This window comes from Ochlerotatus camptorhynchus, unplaced genomic scaffold (genome assembly GCF_037179485.1).
Source record: "Ochlerotatus camptorhynchus isolate MF236.1 unplaced genomic scaffold, CSIRO-AGI_Acam_v1.1 ptg000244l, whole genome shotgun sequence".
Taxonomy (NCBI): Eukaryota; Metazoa; Arthropoda; class Insecta; order Diptera; family Culicidae; genus Ochlerotatus; species Ochlerotatus camptorhynchus.
In genome coordinates, this window is record NW_027040734.1 from 1,344,069 (window position 1) to 1,370,467 (window position 26,399).

Sequence of the window (26,399 nt, forward strand, 5' to 3'; positions counted from 1 at the left end):
TGACGTTATTTCTGAACTCGATCGACTACTTTGATCAAACATGCACCAGTTGTTCTCTATAGAAGCGTAAACAAACCACTGTCATGTTCGATTCCCAACACTAGCGGCGCGCGAGGGGCGTACCAGTTTTCTTTTAGTCAGCCTTTACTTCACCATCGTGGATGTTTCAAGAGCTGTAAGAAACCGATTACCAATATCTTATTTTAATTAACTCGATAGGTCTTCTTCCACCTGGTTGATCCAACCCTAAAGAGTCGCAATCCAATATTTTCACATACATAATGATTGCCGTCTCTTAGCCGGTTGCCCTGTCCAAATTGGGGCCCTGGCTTTAGCCCACAATCGCCCTACCGTTAATACGGCACTGTGTTTACAGGGTGGTACTTAATTTGCATTTTGGGATTCCCGAAATTTCCCCGGTTTTCCCAGGACAAACCTAAAACAATTCCCGGTTATTACCACTCCGAACACGATGCCTCCGGTAAATGTGTTACGGAAAATTGGCAATGTTTGATCAAATCATTATTGAGCAGCTTATGAACAGATTTTAAATCTATGATACCGAAAAAAATCTTTAGAGTATGTAGTTTCAAATGGCGCTAATAGATTGGAAATGTGTCAATAAATTACTGAGCTATGATTTCTCAAACATTGCAAGTGTTAACAGTCTACAATTTTTATTCGAAAATCTAAGAACACCACGAAAACATTGATGTTACCTGGGAAGAGATGTTTTTTACCAGGAAAGTTTCAAATGAAAAAATTGCAGCAATTCAGAAATACAAATAAATGTCTAGAATTTTTGAAAATGTTTGCTTTCTATTATTTTGAAAAAGGGAAAGTTTTCCAAACTAATTTTGCACTCGATATTTTTCACAGGTCCGCTCAGTTATCTTTCTTGAAATTCTCTTTTAAAATTCTACAGAAGTTCCTTGGAGAGTATACCAGAATTACCTTACCTTAGCGTCTCTCAATGATATTGAAATTATCCTGAAATGTGTCTTGGAAAACTTCCCGAAATTTCTTAAAGTTCTCGGCAGAATTTAGTTGGAACCCTTATCTGAATTCCTTTGGAACCCTCCTCAGAATTTCATTACCATGGAATTCATCTAAGTATTCTCTTGAAAATCTTTACTGAATTCCCATGGAATCCACCGTCTATTTCCCAAAAAATATTCCTCTTAATCACCTTAAAGATTCCAATAGAACACTGCCTAAAACTTTCTATTACCTTACTTTGAATAGCCCTACTTTGAATATTTTCTAGAACTTTCCAGGAATTCATCTTATAATTTCCCCCGATTTATAAATTCAGATCCTGAATCCTAAAAATTTCTCCAAGGATCAAATCCGAGATGGATTAGTATAGGTTGCACATAAATAAGAAGTGATATTTGACGAAAATGAACTATGAACATTTCGTATGGCAAGTTTTGCTATAAGAAGTGCTCCTGGTGTTTATTCGCGAAATCCACATTAAAGATTGTACAATTGCTTAGGAAATCAATTTGGTAAGGCATTTCTTCTTCTTCGCATTTGAAGCTTATTGCTTATCGCATATTAGCTTATTGCGTGCTCTAAACATAGTGTTCGAGATGCACTTCCACAATTATCAATTGAGAACTTTCGATGCCTGTACCATTTTTGCATTTGTATAATTGTGTGGCAAGTACAATCATACTCTATGCCTTGGGAAGTCGAGAAATTTTCCAACCCGAAAAATGTCTAGACCGGGCCGAGCCTAGCCACCACAAGCATGGTCTTGCTCTGTAGCTGCTCCTTTACCGGCTGAACTAAGGGAGGCCCCATTCGTGGTAAGGCATTTGTGACCAGCATACACTTATGAAACAGGTGCAAATCTGTCCAAATCCGTCCGAAAATATGGCATTTTTTATGGCAAAATAGTGAACTTTTCATGAACATTACTGAGTCAAGATGGGAGTATGTATAGGTAGTACAGTACTCACGGTGCGCTAGTGTGGATGAGTTATTTGCCGTTAATGCTCATGAAAAGTTCACTATTTTGCCATGATTCATACGACCGGAAGCTGTATGCTGGTCAAACATGTCTTGCCAAATTGATTTCCTACGCAAATGATCATAGTTCATTTTCGTCAACAAACTAACACTTCTTCTTTCTGTGCCACCTTTGTATAAGACACCCAGATACTTTGCCACTTATACTACTCCATCTTGGCCCAACCCAACCTTGCTATTTGTTTTCAAATCTGGAAACTTGAATATCTGGAATCTTAATATCTTGAAAATCTGAAAATCTCTTGAAAATCTGAAATCCAGAATCATAAAAACCAGCATCTTGAAACTCTTTGTCTGAGATACTAGAAAATTTCTTCAAAATTAAAGTCTGTCCAAATAGGTATTTGTGAGTAATACCAAAATCTTGATGAAGATTTTTGATGGTTCGTAATTCTTATTTTTGTTTTTGTTCACTAGCTAGTTTTTTTTTTTTGTTCACTAGCAGCGTTGCTAGAATATCTTAGATTAAATAAGGATTGCTTTTTGATTGAATTTGAAATGTAGCTGGACTATATTTGTATTGGATGCAGACTGGATTTAAATTGATCAAGTCTTGAATTTTGATTGGATCAGGATTGGATTGGGATTGGATTGGATTTGCACAATATTTTATCCAATTGCATTTTGATTTGGAGTTCAGGATTTTAATGTGAATTGGATTTTGATTGAACTTTGATTGAATTTGGTTTATACTTGGATTGGATTTGAATGCGATTTGGATTGGACTTGGATTGGATTTGGATTAGACTTCTAGTTTGGCTTGTATTGCTTTCAGGCTGAATTTTTATTGAACATGAATTGGAATTGGATTGAATTTGAATTGAATGTGTACGGGATTTGGATTGAATTGGGGTTGGATTTAGATTGAATTTCGATTGAATTTTGATTGGATTTGGATTCAATCTAGATTAAATAAGGATTGCATTGTGATTGGATTTGAAATATAGCTGGACTATATTTGTATTGGATGCAGACCGGATTAAAATTGATCAAGTCTTGAATTTTGATTGCATCAGGATTGGATTGGATTGGATTTGCACTTTATTTTATCCATTTTTTTATATTGGACTTGGATTGGATTTGAATTGTATTGGACTTGGATTGGATTTGGATAGGATTTGAATTTAATGTGTACGGGTTTTGGATTGAATTGGGGTTGGATTTAGATTGAATTTCGATTGAATTTTTATTGGATTTGGATTCAATCTAGATTAAATAAGGATTGCATTGTGATTGGATTTGAAATATAGCTGGACTATATTTGTATTGGATGCAGACCGGATTAAAATTGATCAAGTCTTGAATTTTGATTGCATCAGGATTGGATTGGATTGGATTTGCACTTTATTTTATCCATTTTTTTATATTGGACTTGGATTGGATTTGAATTGTATTGGACTTGGATTGGATTTGGATAGGATTTGAATTTAATGTGTACGGGTTTTGGATTGAATTGGGGTTGGATTTAGATTGAATTTGAATTTAATTTAGATTGAATTTGATTGCATTTTGATTGAATTTGAAATGTAGCTGGACTATATTTGTATTAAATGCAGACTGGATTTAAATTGATCAAGTCTTGAATTTTGATTGGATCAGGATTGGATTTGATTTGCACTTTATTTTTTGCATTTGCAATTGCATTTAGACTTGGAGGTCAGGATTTGAATGTGAATTGGATTTTAATTGAATTTTGGATTGAATTTTGGATTTTGATTGGATTTGAATTGGGTGTGGATTGAATTTATATTGAATAATTATTGCATTTGAATTGGATTGGATTTGGAGTGGTTTTTGATTGGATTTGGACTGAATTTGAATTGAAATATGATTTTATTTGTTTGTTTGTTTATTTGTGGTTTCTGACTGAATTTTGATTGGATTTGGATTCAACAAAATGAATATTTTCTTTCGATAGTCGGCTATCGAGAGATTAAATGAACAACAAATAAACAATACATACTTTTGGTTGCATCGCCAATTTGAGGTCAACGTCTGAAACTATTTGCATAACAAGCGAAAACGTAGTTGTGTTTTGTCGCGAAGTGTAATGGTTAAGAGATGCTCGATGACCCTGGAGGGATCGTTTTGCTTACTGAGCAGAAAATCATGGGTTTAATCCCAAGCACTCCGTCATGACTCTTACAATTCATGATCACTAAACAAAATGAATATGTTCTTTCGATAGCCGGCTATCGAGAGATTAAATAAACAATACATACTTTTGGTTGCATCGCCAACTCGAGGTGAATCCTAACCGAATATCCTACCCAACCCTCCAACTCCGTAGCACTTATGAGGGTGTCGCTAAGTCGGTGGCCTCTCGTTAAGTAAGTACTACATCAACATTTCCTTCCCTATCCCTAGTTATGGTAAAGATGGGCGTGGCCGGGAATAGCGACAGTCACGCTTCTGTTACTCTTGTTTAGATTGGAATCAATGTTTACTCCCCAGCATTATTCCTGAAAGTAGTCTAGCTGAGAATTTCAGAAGAGACGTGAGTGTCGCTAGTATCCAATCTACGAAGTATATCACAACAACGCTAACGATAACGCTAACGATAACGCTAACGCTAACTACACTGTACACAAACATCATCCTCTGATCGAATGAAACCTCAGACCATTCAAAACAAATCACCGAAATCGCTTTTTTGAATGATACCTGCAACGGATGACGGTTGTTTTGAAATCAGATGATTTTCCTCTAGAATACAGGATGAAAATTGTTATGAGAAGGGATAGGGCCTTCAGTTGAAATGCGTAATGCTCTCTGCAGAATGACTGTCATACTAAATGGAAATGCATATGGTATTGGTTCAGCCCCATAACGCAAATCATTCAAAACGATGATGTTAATAATTCTATCGAATTTCATTTGCTGATCTGAGCTGACAAACGAGGTGGAAGCATATGCATCGCTATCAAAGCTGTTTCGAACATAGGTAAAGAATGAAAACCAATGTCTGGCTAATTCGTGGTGGAGGTTTCCTTCACCACGAGAAAATTTTGTATCCATAATGGAATGGCTTATTATGGCTATTCAGTATAGAAATGTAGATAATCAAATTATAAATCTAATTAAAAGCACTTGCATGTCACACTAGTCTTAAATGTTTGTCCTCTGAGTGCCGTATGTTTTATAGCTAATTTTCAAACGAAAATCATCCTGTATTTGGATGACAGTCATATGGATGTTCATCATCTGACGACGAATTCAACCATAAGAAAATCATCCGAAATTCGAATGCCTATTGTTAAAGGGCTCGAGCAATGCAATAATCATTCGAAGTATTGCGGATGTTTTGGTTCAGTGTAGCAGCGTTGCTAAAATATCAAAAGATCAAATCTCACCAATGGGCACGATCTCACTTGATTTTCGTAGACAAGAATCAACAAGCAAACAACTGCGGATGATATTACAAGCTTAGATACGGTAGCTCTGAATATCAAGCAAACAAAACTCACCAACTACAATTCTCACCAAACTATGGTGAGTTTGAGTTCAAAATTTTTTTCTTTACACCCGAACAGGAACCGAAACATTCACCACTGCTGGCAGCAGTAACTTCGTGTCTACCATCGGTGAAGAGTAAAAAGAGATGATGCTTTCTCTTTCTACGAAAACGATGTGCAATGGAATCAGTTTTGTGTTGAGTCTACTCGCAGCTGCATTTGTACATGTTGTGAATAGTCTCGCAATATTAAAGGAGCTGTAAAATCAATATCATGCTTGATATTTTGTTCCAATATCACGCGTGATATTAAGAGGCTATGAGAGCGGAAAAAAAAACATTTGAGTGATGATTATGCCATCACTGTTCACTAGACCTGTCTAACCTCTCACTTTTCACAATTGCAGTACTGGTAGTAGGTATGTGAAACAATAGTAGTGAATTTAGTGACTAAAATATCAAAAATAGTGACCAATAAATGTCACTATACTGATCAAAAAGATACGATTTCAATCTTTGGTTGATTGCGACCCACTTCGAGAAATTTTATAAACTCTCAACGAGTGATGTACCGAATATACGGCAACCTTAGTATTCGGCCAACTACTTAGGCCGAATATCAAGCTTTGCAGTATCAACATTTTATCGGTTACTTGTTTTTTTTTAACTAGTTCGTTTATTTGGAAGGCTCAATCGCGTTAGCTTTACGGAGCCCATAGTTCATTGTTCTTTGCAACAAAATTCACTTAATTCTATGTCTAGTAGGAGTTGGACGTATACTCGCGGCTTACCCGAGGTTAGAGAGGTACATTGTTGAAGGATAGGATCAGGGGAGGAGCTTGGGGGCAAAGTTTCGTTGTCTCATCAGCGCGTTGTCGCCAGTATGAACGGTAGTGCAGTTCTTGTTTCCTCTGGAGTTCGACCGGCTATGGTGACCAGTACAACTCATGAGCATTAATCATGCTTCTTTAAAATAATGCACATGGTTTAAGGATCCCATGAATTTGATATCTATCAAATAAGCAAGAGCATAATCCAATTCTAACCTCTATTTCCTCGCTCTTCACCTTGATTTTTTTGAAAACAAGCTATTCACTAAGTTGTTTTTCGATTCAGATCGTGCATTGTTGAAACGAAAAATTCTCGGATTTTGACAAATTTTTGAAGTTTAAAGACAAACAATTTTGAAGATTTCGGATGCAGAAGCTTCTTTAAAACCTCAAACATTAACAAATGTTTATAACTAGGCAACTTTTCTAGATTTTAATCTAAGAAAAAATCTCATTATTCTGTGATGAGGATTTTTTTTCGAGATGGTAAGATCAATGACCTAGACAATTTTGGCTGCATCTACGCCTTAAAATCTCGATCTTGAAAAAAAATGCAAGATTCTGGGATGTATTCTTGATATTGTGGACCAATATTTATTGAATGCTAGGACTTAAAAATTCAATATCTCTAAGGCAATCAAATTAAGAAAATTGTATGGCATGCAATAATTTTAAAAATATAGAAAACATTTCATGATCTAGATTAACAATGAACATAAACAAAAACTCATGATTCTGGGCGATGATTTTTTTTTCGATGTTTAGATAAATACTAAACCCACCGGGATTCATAAATTTTACAAAGTTTTGATTCCTGCGAAAATGTCTAGAGCTTGGAAATTTTCCTAGGCTCTTTTTTCGACCTCTTAGGTTTGGAAGACTTTCAAGATCACGAAGTAGAAAAGCCAGGAACAGAGTTTGGAGCAGATTTTTTTTTTCGAAACCTCGGTAATTTTGTGTTAAGTCTATGACGATTTCGAGATCACAAGCTGGGAATTAATTTAAGTTATATAAACTGAATAATTTTTAAGATAACGGACATGAACAAATATCTAGGGTATGGGAGTCAGTTATGGCACTAGTGCTCTAGATTTTGGAATAAATTTGCACGGTTTTTGACGTAGGATTACGTCTCTCGGCAACATGTTGGGGGTGCAATTAAAAAACAAACCAAAATCGACCGCGTTACGAAAAGCGGTCAGGTTTTGACCACTTATAACTTCGTCAACTGCGGATGGATTTTAATTCTAAACAAGCCAATCGATTGGTAATTTTTCTACTAAGCGGCTAAAATGAATACTTTATCAATTTTCAATAGGTCACTATTAAAAATTACACAAATTTTCAACTGTTGCAATGGTAATCAAAATTATCACCGATTGCCTGCAAATATTGGTTTCCCTAACATAGTCGCCAAATATCGATACCGAGCACGCAATCCTACGTCAAATCTACGGTCGAGTCTTGGATACAATCTCTTACTTTTTTTGCGTAGATTTATGGAAAAAAATATATGTGAAATATCATTATTGATATTATTCCTTAAATTCGTTTCATTCGCTCGCCTCTTCACTTATCTTCGCTTTCACTATGGCATCGGCCTAACACGGATTTGTTGGCTGGTTGGTTGTCTTTATTTAGCCCGAGGAAAACAAATTTGTTACGAAATAATGCGTTTTGATGATATTTTTAAGGGCAAGTTCTTTGGGGGAAAGCGAACTTCATTATTTTTTGGAAATTCACAAGCATTTTTTTCGTTTAAAACCGAAATTTCGTCAATGAAAATGTGTCCACTGTGGTAGGCAAATGCACTGACCATATTTTCATGAACGAAATTTTCGTTTTGAACTCAAAAACCTACTTTTGAATTTTTAAAAATGAATGACGTCGTGGGCGAAGCGGAATGGTAGCCTCATTGTTTAACAGTTGTCACAAATGAAGACAAGATGTCAAACCCAGAGTCAATTTGATTTAAACTAGTTTCCTACCCGACAAGTAGGCTTACTCAGATCGGGCTTTTCCACTGCCACTGCCGTTCCGCTTCCCCTAGCATCACATTCGGGCCTTTACTCTCAATATTAACCGTAAAAAGTGACTTAAGTGACTAAACTTTAGTGACCTTGTGGTGAAAAAAGTAACTTTTTAGTGACTGACTGGAAAATAATGACCAAGCCATTAAAAAGTGACCTGCTAGCAGCCCTGCAATCGGTATGATGACTAATGACCAATCAGAATAAAAGTAAATAAACGAGATTCTCTTACAGTGACGTTCAAAGTTATGAAGGCCTCTATAAATATTTCTTAAGAGAACCTTGATGGTAATTTTTAAAACAGTCTGGAAAGTGAACAACTATATTTTACCAGAGTCAATAAGATTATTTTCTTGGTCAATACATCAATTCGGACCATCAAAACAAATTTAGCTTAGATTCAGTTTATGTAAAATCATTTCGAAATTCTTACACAAAATTGAATGAAAATCGTACATTTCTCCTCGGTTCGGTGTAGCCTATGTTTGGTTCACGATAAATTGAAGCTTGAGTCATCACTATTGTTTAATTTTCAATTGATTGTATATTCATTTTATGACTTTGAAAAACACATTTTTGATAAAAGCGGGAATAGGGTGTAACCTCGTTACCTGTTCAACAACTTTGAAAACATTATTTAGGATCATTTTCACATTCAAATCAGTTTCAAATGGCACAGGGTCTACTAGTTTCACTGATTTTGTATCCAATCGAACCCATATTTTTTTATTTGTTTACGTTTTGAGAGATTTGAACAAGTATAATGAGGTAAGGGCGAGGCCATTGTTAAATTGTATTAATTGTATGCGGTAAAATGTGCAAAATATAGCCAGGTGGGTCAAAATACATCCAGTACCCTACTATTTAACTTTCATGATTTCAATTTGCTCTTCTGTAAAAACTACATTCATAAAAATGAAAAAAAATCTTTTTAGGTTTTTTTAGATTGCCGAGTTTTTCCCGTATTTCCCGCTTTGGGTGGCCACTATGCGTGTTTTAAATTAAAGTTAGTAAGTGTCATTATTGCGATACATTCCCAGCTGTTTTCACCACACAGATCGCTATTATCTAGCTTCTAATATAACAAACACGTCAAGGAATGGTTCTGTACCCAACTGTATTAACGAAAGAGAAAATCAATGAAAATAATCGATCAATGTTACTTAGGACCTAATGCATTGTTCGGCTTGATATATTCTATTCAAAAATTGATCGAGATCTCCGAACAGATTTAAGATTCGGGCATAACTGTTTTTGTAAACAATGACTTCAATCCTCGCAAATAAAAGCTTCATCTCGTAAACTAACAACACAATCAGGTAGGGGAGTGATTCCTCTAGCAGTAGATATAGTTTGTTTGCTAGATCGAACATCTATTTGCGATTGAAGCCATTGTTTACAAAAACAGTTACGCCCACATCTCAAATCAGATTTTGTTCTGTGGCTAACCTCTTCTTTAAAAAAAAAAACTTGTTATCAACTCAAGTGAACCCGATTTACGCTCATTGTATCCGCCAAAGCAATTGCTGTTCAAGAATTGCTATCACCGACGGCTAAAGCGCAATGATTTAAGGACGCGAGCTTATGAACTATCGTATTTGCTAATTTATACAACACTTCAAATCATTATGCGGAAGTGCATTACTTTCCCCAATATATTACATTTAAAATTGATTTGAACGAAATAGCAGATTGAACATCTCACCTTATAAACCTGAAGATGCTGCAACGGTTCCGATATCGATTCTGGATATCCGTAAACACCTTTCCTTAAATTTCTCACAGTCAATCACCAAGTTCCGGAATTCCTAAAGTCATACGTATCATTCCTTGGTCACTCCAAACCTTTTCACGTTCCGTTGCCACAAATTCACACGCTTCCAAAAATAGCCAAACCCGAAATTCACCAGCTATTTTTACACAAACAAATTTTCACATTTGCTCAATCAGTTAACAACTCGTCGGTAATTTTTGTCAAACACTTTTCTCCGCAATTTCACCGCAGGAAAACGGCTGAAAAAAAAATCGCTTCCAACATACGAAAACACTCACACAATCGTATATGCAAATACACCACCCCGTGCGTATTCCACTTAATCGGGGAGTGTTTTCCACCCCTTCGCGGTCACCAGTGAGTTGAGGTTAGGTACGTTCGCGCGGTGTCGCCAAACAACATGGAAGCATATGCGTGACACCAGGAGCCAGTTGCAGCAGCATCACCAAATCAGAGAGCGCATAAAAAGTAGAATGGCGACGGACCACCGACCAACGACCAACGATTTCCTTGTTTTGCTTCGTTACAACAATACACACACGCGACTTTTCCCCGGGATATTGGGTTATCGGGATTACCAATGCTCGATTGGAGGAAAACGTTCTAAACAAATTTCCGCGGCACTAAACCTACGACGGTGATCCGCGAGAGTCCAGCCAAACAGCTTGAATCGACGCCGCACGGCACTGCGACGACAAAACGGCGAGCGACGACTTTCCTCCTCCTCACAGTCAGGGATCCGGACGACGAGTTGCGGGGGGAAAAAGCGGGCTGCACAGGGTCCGACCCCTTCAATTAATTCCACTTTTGCATTCGGATGGACGGACGACGGAACGGACAACGACGATGACGACGACGACGCAACACAAAAATCCACCATCAAAAACAAGAGGAAACTCGATTTGATTGGAATCGCGAGACGCGGTGTGGGAATGAAGAAAAAAAAAACAACAATCCACCACAAACGGGGTCCGTCTGAGCGAGCGCGTGGGACAAAGAGAGGACCAGTGCGGAGAGAGAGCTAACTACACACGACGTACACGTTTCGCGATGAGCCCCAAGATGTTTTGCCGGTCGTGTGAGAAGACACCTACACAAGCAGAGCATGTTGTATATAAGCGCTGTGAGAGAGCGTGAGTTTTTCTCTCGCGCTCTTTACTTGCATTAGTATACGTGAGCCAATGCATTTTGATTGTTGGGAGTTGGGTGCATGAGAGAGGGAGGGAGCTATGCACTGTGTTGCGGAAGATCACTTTTTTTCCGTTGCGAGGGCACAAACCAAAGCACAACTACGATCGAAGATCACATTTGATCGGCTGGCAGAAGTGATGCCAGTTCGGTTGATTTGGGTGATAGAATTAGATAGAAGAATAGAATTGGAAAACTTTTTTACACGCTTCGAAATTTTTACCGAAAATTCGGTCGAATTCAGGCAGTTTAATTAAATTGTTTTAAAGTTAAAAAAAAAACAAATACTCCACTACCGTGGACCCCCGTTAATATGAATTTTCGAGTTTAAGTTGAACTTTTAGTAAACCTATGACCATCAGAACAGTGAGTTTCTGGTTGCCTTATTTTCTGTTTTGTTTTGATTCTGCGTTCCGATTCGTATCATTCCATTTCGATAATCTCCATTTAATCTGCTAAATGAAGTTTGATCAATGTTTAGATTACACGGCGTGCAGATTTTTGGTGTGTTTTCTGTTGTCTGATGACGGCTAAAACCATGGCTGGTCCATCTTGCCAGGGCGTGCAGATTAGCGCGGTTCAAACTAAACAATGTTCAGATTAAAAACAGTCAGATTTCTGAATTTTATCATTTGAATAAGGTGTTGAAGGTTGAAGGTGTTTTGAAATTGGGTCTCCCTTACCTCAGTATATATTTCTTCATCTTCTGCTTTTCAAGTTTGAAGGGGGAAGGCTTTCAATATCTGGGGGAGAGGTAGCTCATCGATTCTTCCGGTTCGCCTCCTAGCGTCGTGCTATAAGGTACCAGGCGATAACCAGGGTAGTTGATCGATAGCTCGATGACGTCATTTCGTTGGCGTCTGCAATGGGAAATTCTCATAGCAGGCGTTGACGATGGGACGCTGTCGAGCTGTTGAATAGCAACTATCGTGGTAACTCACCGATTACCTGTCGATCTGCCAAATTTGGAAAGACGTCTGCATTGAATTGTCTCATATAATAATATTCCGCCCACTATATCACAAGAAATTGCGAGTAGCTGAGTGGAATGGAGATAAGTTAAGCATTGGGTACAGGACCAAGTCTCCCCTGGGTGGTGCCAAAAGATGAGCGCAATAGAATCATCAAGTTGCCATAAGGCACCGAATGAGACTATTGCATGGCTGGGTAGTCAAAGTCTTCCATTCGTTAGTCATTTCAGGTGGATTAGAACAGGTTTTAGTTTAAGGTGGGCGTTGGCCAGATTTGGATTTTTCAGATGTAATCCTGGATAGGACCCTGTCATTGAACGTCGCGTGAAAGTGGAACTTAATGAAGGCCTAAGCACTTTTTCGTAGTTTTTAGTTTTCGGATTTGAAAGATCGTCGGTTACAGTGGCCTGCTTACTGAGCAGAAAAACGCGGTCCCAGGTCCTTACATATCAATGAGATTTATGGTAAAATCGCTTGTGTATCGTGTATTTTGCGAAACTCGTTGTTGTCGTTGGTTCCGGGTTTGAATGGATACACAAATTTGAGCAACGGTATTATGTGATATGAGGGGCTCGGTGGCCTTAGAGCAACCGTTTTTGCTTACTGAGCAGAACATCGTGAGTCTAATATCAGGCCCATCCACATTCAAGATTCGTCAATCGTTTTATTTGTTAATATGACTACATGGTAATAACAGCAACTCGGTGATTAAAAAGGTGCTCGTCTGCCTAGTGGCAAACGTTTTTGCTTACTGAGCAGAAGACCGTGGGTTTAGTCCCAAGCTCCTTCGCGTTATATGATCGTTAGGACATCAATTCAGCTTACCGTTTACCAAAACGAACCCTGCTGCAAACCCAACCCTCTTATCCAACATCCCAGTGATTCCTCGTGGAAGTGCAGAGGTGTTCTCGGCTTCCATCAAAGCGAGTGTCATGTCAACACAATCCTTCCCATTCCTTTCTTGACCTGTGTTCGGGCGCGGCCGGCGCTGGTATTGCCTAATTTAAGATCACCAGTTTTTACACATTGAGGATGATTGCTAGTCCCAAGCATCGTCTATTGGTTCTCTGTGTAATTACAGCTGATCTGGCAGTAACAGAGTAGCAACCGTGGGCGGTCAATCAAGCTCAAGCTCAAGCTCAAGCTGAAGGGGGAAGGCTTTCAATATATTTTGTTTCAATTGATGTAATTATTAATAATCATAAAACCATAAGATACAGAGAGAGTGCTGCCGCTTAACTTAGTAACTTAATTTTCAGAATTTTGAAAATTTAGATAGTTCAAGAATCTTGATACATATTTCTAATTTTTAAATAATCCAAGTACATACTTAGATTTAATTGAATTTATGTGCGCGATCTCAAATGCTTCTCAATGTCTCTGATATGTTAAATTACATAGAAATTAAATGAAGTCTGTAAAAGCTACTGGGCTGGTATAAATAATAATGGGCCATAAGCACTAATTTTGTAAGGAGAAGAAATAGACTGCGAAATTGTTTTAGGTGTTTTGAAATTCAATTAAGTGAGATGCAAGACATCTGTTTTAAATTTCACATTAAGAAGGATCTTCAAGACTGTGAGATTTAATAAAAATTTCAAAATTATGAGTCGGCTTCTGAATCACAAACATGTTAAAAGAAAAGTTAAAAATCATGAACCTTAAAAAAGAATAATCAAATTTTGAAGATTCAGATGCCACACCTTACATATTTTCCAAGATCGCAGATTTGAAAACAAATATCAAAATAATGGATCTTGGAAAACATGCAAGATTCTTGGGCTTGAAAGAAATATTCTTGACTTCGGCATTTTGTGGCTTTACCCGAAAGAATTTTGAGCTGTACTTTCATGGTAAATTTTGAGCTGGTTACTCACTGATTTATTAGATATGCGTGCCCAGTCTAACTCAAGCCATGTGATCCATTCAGTAGCACCCTTAATTATAATATTGTACTTGCCATGCAAAAATGGTACAGCAGCATCGCAAGCTCTCAATTAATAACTGAGGAAGTGCCTCGAGAACACTAAGTTGAGAGCACGCAATAAGCTAATAAGCTATAAGCAATAAGTTTAAAATGATAAGAAGAAGAAGAATAATTCTAACGTAGGAATTGATGGATATCTTCATGTATATACATTTTAGTTCCCTCAAACTGACACTGAGACATGAGTAAAATTTTTATGCATTTAGTTCGCCATGAAACTGTCTGAGACGTAGTTCTCGGAACTGTGCTAAAGTTCACGTAGCTGCCCTAAAAATCTGTAAACATTTATGAAAGTCTCTAGATTTCCTTGAAGTTCATTGGAAGTCTTGAGAACTTCTTAAAAGCAACACAATTTTCCTAAAGTTAATAGAACTTGAAGTTCTTCCGAAAAAAAACTTCAATGCTCACAACATCTCTGAATTGCCCTAAAGTTCCCACAATTAGCGATCATGTATTATCTTTGAAGTTCCCGCGTTTTTTCTGGAATTCTAGGAACGCCCTGAAATCTTAAAAATGTCCCAAGCAATTTCCATAAAGATCTCGAAACTCTCTTTTTTTATAATTTCTCTGAAATTAATGGATCTGCCCTAAAGTTCTCTGACCTTCCTTGAAGTTCTCAAAACATCTCCGAAGTTCTTTGTGTTAACGGTCTTTTGAGTTTTCTGAATTTCTATGAAGTTGTTCAGTTGTTTTTTTTAACATCTCTGAAGTTCTCTGGAACTTCTTCAAATTTCGTACTATTTTACTGAAATTGATAGATTTTCAATAATCTTCCGTGTTCTTTGGAAATTCCTGAATTTTTTGTAACTTCTTTAAGTCTCCAAAATTACCTGAAATTAAATCGAAATAATATATGTTTTTCTAATAGTTTTACTTAAATTCCCAAAATTTTCCTGAAGCTCATGAAAACGCCCTAAAATTATGGAAACAAATTCATTGTATTATTTAAAAATTTCCTGATTCTAATGTGCTTTCCTTATGTTATTGAAACTTTTTGTTTTGTTTCTTTATTTATGAGGTTTTCAGCTAAAAGCCAGGTTCGCCTTAAGTTATTGAAGCTACCGGAAAGATCAGTGAACTTCCCCTAAGTTCTTTAGACTTCCCTGAATTATATATATTTTAAAAGTTCCTATCATTTCACTTAAGTTCATTTAATTGCCTTGAAGTTCCTTGATATTAATTGAAGTACCCGTAGTTTTTCATAAGCCTTGAAAACTTCTTAAAAGCTCACGGTGCTATGCCTAAAATTCTTTTTTTTTTCCTGAACTTCTCTGAACATCCATGAAACTTCCAGAAATTTTCCTTAAATTCATGGAGCTACTCCGAAGGCCTTTGATCGTCCTGGGAAGTACTCGGAACTTACCTGAATACAATGAAACTTCTAGCTATTTTTTGAAGTTCTTGAAATTACAATGAAAATTACGGAAATCCCTTAAAATCTGCAAAAAAATTCCAAAATGCTAATGAAACTCTCGAAACTTCATAAATTTGCTGAGTTTCCCGGAACATATTTGAAGTTCATGCGATTTCCTTGAAATATTATAGGTTATTTGATTTATTTTAATGATCTCGGAGAATTCTCCAGAACTTCTTGGTACTTCCCTGAAATAACTGAAACTGTCCTAAAAATCACTTAAACTTTCCTGATGTTCATCATCGGAACTTCCCTGAATCCAATGAAACTTGATTTCACCATGAAATTTACGGAATTCCCTTAAAATCTGCTCACAGTTTCCAAAATGCGAATGAAACTCTCGGAACTTCATCAATTTCCTGAGTTTCCCGGAACTTATTTAAAGTTCATGCGATGTTCTTGGAATATTATAAATTCTTTCATATAATTTAACGATTTCGGAGAATCCTCCAGAACTTCTTGATACTGCCCTGAAAGAAATTAAACTGTCCTAAAAATCATTTAAATTTTCCTTATGTTCTCAGAGCTTCTTTGGAGTCCCCGATCTATCAATGAAGTTTTCTTAAGTTCTCAGGAGATCTTGATCTGGACTTCTTTGAAATTAAAAAGAACTTACGCTTACGCTTAAAACTTCCCCGAAAGTCTGGACTTTTCTGCAGTTCTCGGAACTTCCCTGAAGTTATTGTAACTGTCCATAAGATCTCTGTAATTCCTCAAAGATGTCTAGATCTAGCTTCTCGGTGTGTTGTCCGTTGTCTAGTGTAAGGTGCTCAGTCTGTGCAACCTCTGGTTGGAGACGGAGTCAATAGTCTTGTCTATGAACTATCAGAATTTCCCTTAATGATTCAGAACTTCTTCAAAGTTCCCTAATCTTTCTTGACGTTCACGAAGCTTGCCTGAGCCTGAGGTTCTCACTTATTTACTGATGATGATCTGGAATTGTCCAAAAGATCTATAAACCTTCCTAAGGTTCTCTAAACTTCCCTGAAGTTTTATGAACTATACTTTAATTTTCGGAACTTCTTGGACGTTCCCGTTACTCTCTTGAAATTAGTGAAACAGCCTTAAAGCTCTAGAAATCTACCTGAAGTTCTCGGAACTTCCCAGAAATTCTCACTATTTTCCTGATATTCCTTGGATCCCTAAACATCATTAAACTTGCAACTGAAATTTAGCCCACAGCTTTACAGTTGCAATCTTCCTAATTCATTAGGAAACATTTGCATAGTTCTTCCCCGTTAAAAATAACCCAGGGCAGCTCTTTTAAATATTCGATGAAGTGAATTTTTGTGAAATCTATGGAACCGTATTGCTATCGGAACTAACCTTGTCGAGATACATATTTTAATTTCCTCCGTCGTTCTAAACGGTATTGATATTCTCGGAGCTACCTTGAAGTTTTCGGAACGTGAGTTAGGGAAGCACTAGGGTCATAACTGGGACTTACTTACCTTACCAATCAGGCTAAGGTCTTGTTGTTCGCTGCTGTCCGAAGAAGTCGTCTCCACTTTACTCGATCCATGGCCATACTTCGCCAGCTTCGTAGTCTGCGATGGGACCGCATGTCGCCTTTTACTTGGAACTGGCACACTTCCCCTAATTACTAAAAATAATATTATTGATAATAAAAGTCGGTTTTCAGGGCTGGTTACTCATGGACTAATCATGAGTAACCAGCATAAAAAGGACGGATTTTCAGGTGAACATAAATGACATTCTAAGGATAATTCCAAAGAAATTCTGAGGACTATTCTAATAGACTTCAGACTGGAATTCCATTTTTAGTTTGAGGAGAGCTTCAAGCGAAATCTATGGAAATTTTCCTAGGCCCTTTTTTCGACCTCTTAGGTTTGGAAAACTTTCAAGATCACGAAGTAGAAAAGCCAGGAACAGAGTTTGGAGCAGATTTTTACTTTCCGAAACTACAGAAATTTTGTATTAAGTCTATGACTATTTCGAGATCACAAGCTGGGAATTAATTTAAGTTATATAAACTGGATTTTTTTTCATATAATGGACATCGACAAATTTCTAGGGTATGTGAGTCAGTTATGGCACTAGTGCTTTAGATTTTGGAATAAATTTGCACGGTTTTTGACGTAGGATTACGTCTCTCGGCAACATGTTGGGGGTGCAATTAAAAAAAAACCAAAATCGACCGCGTTACGAAAAGCTGTCAGGTTTTGACCACTTATAACTTCGTCAACTACGGATGGATTTTAATTCTAAACCAGCCAATCGATTGGCATCGGCTTAACACAAATTTGTTGGCTGGTTGGATGTCTCTATTTAGCCCGAGGAAAACAAATTTGTTACGAAATAAAGCGTAATAATATTATTGATAATAATAGTCGGGTTTCGGAGCTGGTTACTCTTGGACTAATCATGAGTAACCAGCATAAAAAGGACGGATTTTCAGGTGATCCTAAATGACATTCTAAGGATAATTCCAAAATTCTGAGGACTATTCAAATAGACTTCAGACTGGAATTCCATTTTTAGTTTGAGGAGAACTTCAAGCGAAATCTATGGAATGCTTCCAAGGTAATTCCGAGGACCTTCTGATCCCTGGTTGCTGCTCAGGAAATTTTCAACGTAGCTCTAAGAAGAATTCTTAGAAGTAATCAGAAGAGCTTCAACCTAATTTTAAGAAGAATTCCAAGGGGAGAAGAAAATTCTAAGAATTATTTAAGCATAGGCTGATGCAAATAATATTTTCATTTCATGTCCGCAGGGGAGTGATATAAATTGAGAATGCAATTTGCATCAACCAAGCAACCCAAGTAGCAATTTTGGTTAGATGAGAGTTGAGTAGACCATTGTTTAGACTTGCATAATACTTTAAAACGTCGATTAGTCTACAATTTTACTTGGGAAACGTGTGAATAATTCCAAGGGAATTCTGACAGCGTTCCAACAGTATTCTGAGGAGAAATTTAAATGAAGATTGAAGCACGATTCCACGGGTTTTTAGGAAGAAAACTTAGGGAGTGGCAAGGAATTGAATAAAACTGTGAAGAGAGTTACAGGCAAATTTTAAGGACAATTTAAAAAGGATTTGAAAAAGAATTCCAAGGCAAATAACGAGGAGAATTCAATGAAAGTTGTGAGAATAATTCCACAATAATTCTAAGATGTATTCAAAAGTAATTATAAAGAGATTTTCAAGGAAATTTTAAGGTGAGCCTGAAAGTAATTTCATGGAGTATTCCAATGCAATTAGTAAGAGAATTTCATGAAAATTCGAAAGGGAATTCCATGAGAATTCTGAAGTATATTTAAGAAATTCCTGAGCAAAATCCAAAAGCAATTTAAGGAATAGTTCCATTGAAGTTGGAGGAGTTTTAGTTTCGGAGTTTCGTTGAGAATTAAAAGTAATTTCAAGAGTTTACTGCAGTGCATTTCTATAGTGTTTGTGATAAAACAATATGGGTATTACCATATAGAGTCGAAGTCCAACGATGGGTTTCTTATATGAGTTTGAAGAAATTATTGAACAAATCCCAAAGAAATCCTGTAAAGGGTTCCAAGATAAATCTGACTTGGATAAAAATTAAGATTCTGAGATTTCCACTTTTGAAATGAATATCCCGAAGATGGAAGATTAACAGAAAAATTCGGAATGTTGGATTTTTTACATTGCTAATCTAAAATAAAACAAATGTCCGAGACTTCTTAGCATTTTAGGATATTTGAATTTGAAGATATTGATATTTTTGAAGATATTGAACGCGAACAAATTTTCCAAACTCTAGGGCACTGGATATTTTAAAGATCTGAGATTTAAAAACAGTTTGGAAATTTGTACAAAATTGCAGACTTATGGATTTTGTTTTCATGACTTCAAAATTGATTTTTCGTGGTAGGTTTCGCTTTCTTTGAAATATAATATTATATTGTGTGCTCCAAAATTTACTTTAATTCCCAAATGTCGTAATATGTCTTCAAAAGTATTCACAAAACATGACATGTCTTCAAAATATCAGCGGAAAATAAAAGTCTTCCCAGAATTTCAAATGTCTTCAAAATGTAGACATGCCTTAAAATCTGGCATCCCTACTTCTGACAGCACTCGCCACTACACTGTACCAAAATATCATCCTCAGTTCGAATTAAACTTCAGGAAATTCAAATCGAAACATCGAAATCGCTTTTTCGAATGATAGCTGCAACCGGATGACGGTTGGATTGTAATCAGATGATTCTCCTCTTGAATACAGGATGAACACTGGTACAAGAAGCGTCATCCCAAATTGAAACACTTCGAATGATTATTGCATTGCTCGAGCCCTTTAACAATATGCTTTCAAATTTCCGATGATTGTCTTTTGGTTTGATTCGTCATCAGCTGATGAGCATTCACAGATTTCAACTACAATGTTTCCATAGATGTTCATTGACATTAAAAGTTTTTTTTTATCTTAGTGTATACCCAAGTGTGTATATAGCAAAAAAAAATCACCACTTAAGCAAAGTACCTATTTAAAAAATGCAGAAACATCCTAAAAACATCTAAATGCTACACTCAATAGTTACGTCGCAAATGACCATGTTTCGCCTTTTTTATTTCGTCTCACTGTGCGTCTTCAAACGTTAATAATTATTGGATTATTAGTCAAATCTACCCGCTCACCCATGCAACCTAATACCACCATGCAATGTTTTCGCAACCTGAAAGTTTATTAAAATATATAAAAAACTAGCAAAATATGGATAGTCCAGCAACTCTGTTCGCTTCACTTCGCGATCATATCCTAGCAACATATACAGAGCGCGTTGCTATTTGTAAAACAAAGGTAAAAAAACAGCGCAAGCCATGTTGCTATTTTTTTCATCTTCATACTCTCTTTTTATAGGTACATAAAGCGCAAAAAAAATGAGTATTTTGCAATAGTGCAATTGCAGCCTGCAGCCAGCACAGACTGATTGGTATTGGTGCCGCCAGTTTGATATAGCGAGAGGCAGAGAGAGAGAGAGTGACAAAAAAAAAAAGCGTCCGAATTCTCTCACTTGCAATTAAATCGTGTGAAGATACGATCGTTTTCCACCCCACTTTTCGATTTCCGGTTTATATTTTATATTCACCCGTCCGGTCTGGTCCGCGCGATGACGCGCTCGCTCTTCTCCACACGCACACACACCACACACAATCAAAAATCGCTCTAGTGCGGCACTCTTTCACTCGTTCGCGGCTGAAGCCGACGGGCGCTCTCGTTCTATCGCTTTGCTTTGGCGACCGATGATTGAGCAACGGCACCCCGCCTATCAAGGGGGCGCGGCAAACGAATGAAATTGATTATGTGTGATTGCCGACGGACTGGCGGAGAGTGCTCTTTTATATGATTATACGATCGGTGCTTTTTTATTATGTTTATTCGACTGCGATAGCAACGAGATACCTATACAACGAAAAGGCAGCCACTACTCCAATAGCTGTTTTGGGGTGGTGGTCAGGGACGGTGATATGTGATTCGTACGGGTGAGAGTTGTGAGAGCTCGCGGTCGTTTCTATGCTCTACTTTGTTATCGGTTCGTTATTCGGTGGTTGTGTGCTGTGAATCAAAGCACATGATGATATTCGTGGGAGATGGGGTGGTATATAATTAAATTGACCAATCAGAAGGGGGATCGGATCGAAAATTACGCTCATTTGAACTAAGAAATTGTTTCCAGTTGAATACCGATGTTTCTTACTTGTAAGTGAACTTAAGTTTTAAAGCAAAGATATATTGCGTAAAGCGTTTCCCAAGCCTACAATGTAGCACCTTCTTCATATCAAATTGAACCATTAGAAAGTAACAACATTTTTGCGGTTACAAGGCCCAAGGCGGACAAGCTGTCACATAAACAACAACATTTTATGCATGCCCTCTGTCAGTGCTGTCGATGCCCCCTTTCCGTGGTGGATGGCTTTGCGATACGCTTGTTTTATTTAACCGTTCTGTTTATGAGCATGAACTTACTATTGCGGAAAGTTGAGGCTATATCGACTTATTTTTTCCCTAGTGTTGTTTTTAATGGGTAATGATAAGAAAGGTGCTTTACGTGGAAGCAAATGAAATGTGTATTGGTAACATTAAAATTATTTTTTTTATCAAGATTTCCTTTTGTATTAGAGGTAAACGAATGTATGCCAAAGTTGTTTCTATGATACACGAACGTATCCTCTGGCAAACAGATGTTATATAATGCACAACAATGGCTTTTATGAACATTAGTGGAGTGCAAACCTATTGGCTTTATAAACGATTCAACCTGACATCATAAACGATTTAATCATGTTACATGTCAGTCAGTTTGATAAGCGGATTTGTATTAATTTTTCTTGTACCAGTATAATACATATAGGGGAAATGGCTCTAATGTTGGCCTATTGATCTATGATTGGGCCCATCACTAAAAATCTGCTATTTATCAATTCTATCTAGATGAACGTCTCATTGGGACGGTACTAATGGATATTTTTGGTCGCTTTTGAAAATTTAGTCGATTGCTGAATTTATGTATGGGCCCAAATTAGGGGCATTTAGGCCGACAGTACATCCATTTCCCCTATATGTAGGAAAATAAATCAATTTCATTATTATATGCGACATGGACTCAAACTGTAGTAATTTAAGATTCTGTCTGTGCATTGTTATAGCACTTCTGGTTGTCTGGGAATATCTGATGTGATGTGAGATGTAATGTACCATGGGCTTATTTAAATTCAAATTAATATACTACTTTGTCGGCTAATCACTGCCATGGTGAAATTAAATGAAGGAGTTCGATGAAGGACAAATATTTGAGTCTTCTCTCGAATTTGTACGTGTTTCTTGGCAGATACTCATATGGGTTATTCCATCTCAAGTAACCGAGTAATTGCATCAACCCTCTCCGATTTGAACCATTGGCCTACATATTCTAGGCTAAAACTAAAAAATCAAAAGTTTTGTACCAATGGCCTACACCCCCCCCCCCCCCCCGGTTCTGGGACTGCCAGATTTTTAATAAACACCCATTTTCAATTTCACGTATCTGTGGAACCAATCAAGATACAAACGACATTGGGTACCTTTTTAGAAAAATTGTGAATGATTTGAGATCGTAATTTATCTACAGTGTTGCCAACTTTGGGTTTTTTTTTATTTGAAAACATTAAATGCAAATATCTCAAAATTGATGGCACCAAAGTGACAGACATCAACAGCGTCAGTTATCAAACCTCTCTCGTTGGATAATATGATGTCTTTCTTCTGGTCGGACTCGACTGTAGCACACACCACCGAATACGTGGAAAACCTTCATCGCTAACCGCGTATCGGCTATCCAGATAGCCACTTATGGACACCCGTGGCAGCATGTAGCTGGAAAGGAAAATCCAGCGGATCTAGTCTCAAGGGGGATGCCTGTTATGGATTTCCTTGAAAGCAAACTTTGGAATACGGGACCGTCATGGTTGAAGCAAACACCTGATCGCTGGTTAGTCGCAAGCTCTGGTCCAGTACCTTCAGATGTGGATTTGGAACCTCGAGTCATCGTTCAAACAAATACCATCGCAGTAGAATCGGATCCTATCTTCTAGATTCATTCCTCTTTGCTTCAACTAATACGCTTAGTCGCCTTCTGCAAACTGTTGCAAATCAAACCAGCGGTGTACTTCTGCATTGCTGTAGGTGCGGGAAATTAAGGCTGCTAAGATGACTTTGTTGCACTTAGTTCAGGAGGAATGTTTCCTGGAGGAATTGAAAACCCTGAATAAAACCCATCAAGTTCTTCCTAAATCTCCGCTGAAACTACTGTGTCCTTTCATAGACACGGAAGGAATCATAAGGGTAGGTGGTCGTCTCCGCCACTCACTGGAGGACTACGCAACGGTTCATCTAGCAGCTCTACCAAGCTTGCCTGTTTACACGCGGATGCTTATCGAGTTCTTCTTCTATCTACAAATCCACCACGGAGGACATCAAGCTACTCTTGCGGTCCTGAGGCAGCAGTTCTGGCCGATTCATGGCGAAATTGCTATAAAATCCGTCCTTCGAAAGTGTCATCGTTGCTTTCGATTCAACCCCTACAGCAGGCTATGGGACAGCTTCCAGCCACCCGGGTGCGCCCGGCTCGTCCATTCTTTATGACCAGGGTGCCTTCCATTCATTTTGACTAAAAAAATGTTTTATGATATTATGGAATAATAAGATGTTATGATGATATTTTGTATGTGTAAGTAATAAGAAAAGATTGTAAAGTTTGTGTTTCACACATCAAACCTGCAAATTTAGCTTTGACAGAGTCACAATGAACGTTTTTCTGATCATCTCTTCGCGAAGAGTGAAGAGCGAAGAGTGGGTGAGATAAATTACAAAATCGCTTATTGCGACTCTCATGTAGCAAAATTGGCAGGTATTATGTGTCAAACACAAACTTAACAATCTTTTCTTGTTGTTTACATAATCAAAATATTTTCATAATATCTTATTATTCCATAATTTCTTAAAACATTTTTTTAGTCAAAATGAATGGAAGGCACCCTGTTTATGACTGGGATCGACTACTGTGGCCCTTTCTATTTGAAACCACCGTATCGTCGTGGAGCCCCTCCAAAGGTGTACGTTGTTGTATTCGTCTGTTTCACGACCAAAGCTATACATCTTGAACTTGTCATAGACCTATCTGCAGCTGGATTCATATCCGCCCTCCAAACATTCATCGGTCATCACGGAATACTAAAAGAGATCCACTCAGACAATGCGACGAACTTCCAAGGTACTAAACACGAACTACACGAACTCTACAAGGCTCTGAATAGCAAATCTGGACAGCAGCAAGTTGGAACTGAGTTGTCGCAGCAAGAAGTTTCCTGGCACTTCAATCCCCCTCGAGCTCCCTATTTCGGTGGATTGTAGGAAGCAGAAGTCTGCTCATCAAAATCCGCTTTGAAGAAGGAAATCGGAATTCACCAGTTAACGCACTGTACCTTGCTCGTGCAAATCTCAGCAGACCTCAACTCAAGACCTCTAGCGTCCCTCTCAGACGAGCCCTCAGATCTTAATGCCCTCACACCAGCCCATTATTTGATCGGCACCTCCATGAAAGCCCTTCCCGAGCCCGACCTTACAGCCATACCCTCAAACCGCCTCACACACTATCAGCAACGACAGCAGATGTTTCAAAGGTACTGGCAACGCTGGAGTCGAGAGTATCTGACCGGTCTTCAATCAGCGAGTAAAAATCTTCTTCCATTCGCATCGGCAGAAAAATTGATATTTTTCCGCTCTCATGCGCTCGCAATATCACGCGTGATATTGGAACAAAATATCATGCTTGATATTGATTTTACAAGCTCCTTTGATTGATCAGTTCACGAAGATTTGCCGCACTCTTCTCTCACCCGTAAGTTTTGACAGTTTTGGGTGGTTTGTTTTGGCTCCCATTCGTTGCTATCTTTTTTACTCAGAAGCAAAATGATAGGGAGCAAAAAGTGAGGTTAGGGACCGTGCACTGATCTATATAGCGAGACTATTCACAACGTGCAAAAATCAAGCTGAGAAATGACCCGACACAAAAATGATTCCGTTGCACATCGTTTTCTTCGAAAGAGAAAGTATAGTTTGCTATCTCTTTTCACTCTTCACCGATGGCAGACACGAAGTGACTGCTGCCAGCCGTTATGGAAGTTTCGGTTGCATTCGGGTGTAAAGCAAAAATTATGAAACTTAATCTCACCACAGTTTGTTGAGATTTGCAGCTGGTGAGTTTTGTTAGCTTGATATTCCGAGCTGTGATATCACAGATTGCAAAATCAACCGCAGTTGTTTGCTTGTTGATTTTTGTCTACGAAAATCAAGCGTGATCTTGGGCGTTAGTGAGATTTGATATTTTGATATTTTCCCAACACTGATCACGGATAAACCACAATCGAAATAATACACAACGTAGGTCCTAAATAGAAGGTAATTTGCTCAACCCGCGAACCGCCAAAACCCAACACAACGACAACAGACAGGTTCTAAAAATAAGTCTCGTTCACGAAGCTGTCGAGAAGGTGCATAAAAGTTAATATTCTGCAGCAGTGAAGAGCAATCCAGGTTACCCATTTGACAATATCGAATACAAACAACCTCTGATGTATAGTGCATCTGTGAGCTAGAGTTTCCATGTCTATAAGTCTGCAACGGCTTGTATAGTCAGGAAGATTTACTGGATCATTCCACGGAAGTTGTCGAAGAGCATACCGTATAAAGCTACGTTGATCCCTTTCCATTCTGATGATGATATGGCGACCATACACTAACAGCATGTTCCATGATGCTGTGAATAATTGAACAATACAGTGTCTTGAGAGCATATATATCGGTGAAGCTACTTGTATTGCGACGAACAAATCCCAGGGCCGCAAAGGCCTTTGCGGTAAATATATAAAATGAGATTAACTCAAGTCAGATTCTGGCCACTTCCTCGTGGCACCCGGATAATGTCCGGTTGTGAGCAATGTGACTACCAATGGTCTTATTTTTGTACTCTCATGTGATTTGATGTGTCGCATGATGGGTTTTAGTTCAACTGTCAACTTCTCCGGAGGAACTCGGAACATGCCTGGGTTTGGCCAATGTGGTCCTTTGCAATCAATATGACTTTTAATGGTTTAATTTTTGGATTATCATGTCATTTTATGTGTTGCTTAATGAGTTTTAGTTCGAGTCAGATGGTGGTCACTTCCCCGGAGATACCTGGA

At 37.8% G+C, this 26,399-nt stretch overlaps 1 protein-coding gene across 1 annotated transcript in view; it reads right to left on the bottom strand.

The window, feature by feature from the left end:
- The window catches only part of LOC135704619 (protein dead ringer-like), a 421,444-nt gene extending 411,306 nt beyond the window's left edge, over positions 1-10,138 (bottom strand). The window contains exon 1 of the mRNA XM_065226086.1: positions 10,057-10,138. The gene's annotated coding sequence lies outside the window, so the exon portion shown is untranslated. The remainder of the gene's footprint in view (positions 1-10,056) is intronic.
- Positions 10,139-26,399: the final 16,261 nt, after the last annotated feature.